This window comes from Rhineura floridana, chromosome 2 (assembly GCF_030035675.1).
Source record: "Rhineura floridana isolate rRhiFlo1 chromosome 2, rRhiFlo1.hap2, whole genome shotgun sequence".
NCBI classification, from domain to species: Eukaryota; Metazoa; Chordata; class Lepidosauria; order Squamata; family Rhineuridae; genus Rhineura; species Rhineura floridana.
Window position 1 is genome coordinate 200,328,749 of NC_084481.1, and position 3,065 is coordinate 200,331,813.

At 42.4% G+C, this 3,065-nt stretch overlaps 1 non-coding gene across 1 annotated transcript; it reads left to right on the forward strand.

Annotated features, from left to right (window-relative positions):
• Window positions 1–579: 579 nt before the first annotated feature.
• On the forward strand, window positions 580–651 carry TRNAT-UGU (transfer RNA threonine (anticodon UGU)). Its single transcript has one exon. It is a non-coding gene; the product is annotated as a tRNA-Thr (tRNA).
• Window positions 652–3,065: the final 2,414 nt, after the last annotated feature.

Sequence of the window (3,065 nt, forward strand, 5' to 3'; positions counted from 1 at the left end):
GGTCAATGGTAGTCAACCAGTGGTTTTGAAAGCATTTCTTTGTAACATTTATTATCTAGTATATAAATAAGATCATTGCATTACATTGTGGCACTAGGTGTAGATTGGTGTTCGCTTTCCATTTGCCTATTGAACTTTCTGTAGTTACAGCTTTATGGCTTTTAGCTTGCGCTCGACTCCCAATACCACAAAGCCAGCTGTTTTCATAGGACCTCATCAGGATTTGTTCTGGTAATTTGTCGCTCAGCATAAGAAGTGGGAGCATGCTGGTTGCCAATGGGTGGTGAAGGAAATGGCCCTCTCAGGTATCTTAGTAGGAGGGAACTGTGGCGTTACCTCTTCCAGCAAAAGGGCTTCTTTATCCTCTTAAGGATTTTTTTCTTCCTTCCAAAGCCCTCTAATTAGTTCTCCAGATACAGTATTCCAAATCCTAGCCACCTTCAACGTTCTACCTTTAAATTTCATCAGACGGTTCTCACAAGTCTCATCTTTCTCTAGCCACCACTATATCATTTGCACAAAATTAGATCTCCCTCATGTTGTGCCGTTATGCTTTACCTTAAACAACCTCATTCAGGAAGGGTTGTAGCTCAGTGGCAGAGCATCTGCCTTGTATGCAGAAGGATGCAGGTTCAATCCCCGGCAACTCCAGGTAGGGCTGGGAATGTCTTCTCTCTGAAATCATGGAGAGCTCCCGCTAGTCAGTGTAGACTCTACTGAACCAGATGAGCCAATGGTCAGTATAAGACAGCTTCCTATGTTCCCAAGGCCAAATGGTTCAAATAAATCCACCAAAAGGGTCCAGGCAGCATTGCTGGGTCAAGACCCTCTTCTCACCCGCACATTTAATCTTATGTAGCCCTTCTGCCTTTAGAAATGCAAATATAATAAAGAACACATGGTTACATTTATAAGGCACATGTGCAACCCCAGTCATATGCATGCTGACTCAAATGTAATTCCCACTGTGTTCAGTGGGACTTACTCCCAAGTAAATGTGCATAGAATTGCCGTCTTAAAATCTGAAGATATCAACATAGATGTGTATTTCAAGTAGGTTGGTTAAGAGTCAGTTCAGCTGCACAGTTAATATCTAATCCATATCTAATGCCGCCCTGGGCTCCTGCTGGGAGGAAAGGTAGGATATAAATCTGGATGGATGGATGGATGGATGGATGGATGGATGGATGGATGGATGGATGGATAATCCATTGTATGACTTCCTCTAATTCAAGGATGGGGAACCGGTGACCCTACATATGTTGCTGGGCCACAACTCCCATCATTCCTGACCATTAGCAATAATGGCTATGCCTGATGGGAACTGGAGTCCAACAGCATCAGAAAGGCCACAGGTTCTCTACTCTGAAGGAACTGTGATGGATAATAGCCTACACAAAGGTATAGTTCATCATGATCACTATAACCTTGGAGCCACTTCCTAAGGCTAGAACCAGTGTTAGAATCTTATGTAACAGAGTCAATTTATCATGAGTGTCAAATGTTTATATATACCAATTATACATCTCTTTAGATGTTTGTTTCTGATAACTTACAGATAGAAAAATTCCTTGCCTTCAGTTTTCATTTATCTCTGCTCTTTTTCCAGGGGGTGGGGGTACAGTATCATAATTGAAATTGCATCAAATATCCATTAAATGCTTGCCTAGATTCTCCATGATTGCATTTGATCCAATCTGTGTGTCTCCAGATCTCCAAAACCTCTTCATTCCATTATATGACTGACACAGGACCAAAACAGACATGAACTGGGAGCTCCAGATCTCCTGACTTTTTAAAACTTTGAAACAGGCATTGGGTCACACCAGTGGTGCTTGGGAAGGGGCATTCTGCATGACATTTTCTTAATCTAAATTGCAGCTCAAAGTGCTATTGGTCCTACTGGTAGTGTTAAAGAAAAAATCTATCTGCATGATGTCTCCCCCGCCCCAGCAGTACTAATAACAGCTTCAATGAGCAATTTAAAAAATAACATTGGCAGAATGCTCACAAATCTTGTGCCTAGGGATGGGGGAGAAATTCATTCTGCTTGCATTTTAAGATACACTTACCAAATTTGCAGTTGCTGAACCAATATGACAGAGGTGGGGAACCTCCTGCCCATGAGCCAAATTTTGGCCCAACAGGGGTCCCATCGTATGTGATATCAAGTGTGGATCAGTTGCATGACCAATTTCCCCATGGGGAACTCAATCACACAACTGATCCCTGCAGAAAGCAGGGCTGAAGTCTCCACCCATCAGCTTATGGGTAGTGCTTTCAAGCCTGGTAGATCAGCTGTGTGACCATCTTCCCCTTAGGGGTCTATCCATATAGAAAGCAGGGTTACAGCCACTGCTCGTCAGCAAGATCTATGGGGAACTTGATTATGAAGCTGATCCCTACAGAAAGCAGCTTTGCTAGTCCTACACTCAGTGCATTGCTAAGGAGAGCTGGCAAAGCCCCTGAGCTGTGGTTCCCAAGTGTCTGACAGACAGCCAACTTAAGCAGCACGGTGGAAGGGACTTTGGCAGATGGGCAACACAGGTGGGGACAGATAACAATGCGGCCCACTGGGCCAAAAATGTTTCCCGCTCCTGCAGTAGGTGAACTGAAACACAGCTCTCCTTCAAAATTCACACTTCTTTGAATGTTGTGATACAGTTTCCAACTGAAGAATGTCTACTAAAAATGAGTATAATAGTGAAAAGTGCATGCATGAATGCATTCGTATGTGAAAATAACAAAATGTATATACAAGGCAAAATTGCATACAAAATATGTCTATTAGGAGAAATGTGCATGAAAATGGGTACAAATTATCTTGCAGGCATTTACTGTAAACATTTGCAAGTGTATATGGAAATGGAACAAATCTAAGATTAGAAAAGTGAGAAACTGAAATTGGCAGATTTGTCGATCCCTACTTGTGTGTCACATCTATTGTGACCCACTCACATCCTAATCACAGAATCAGCTCCAAGTGATCAAAGCAGAGCAGAAAACCAAGTCTTTTGCTCTCCTAATAAGGGTTTTATGTTTATTTATCCTCAGCAGCAGCTTAA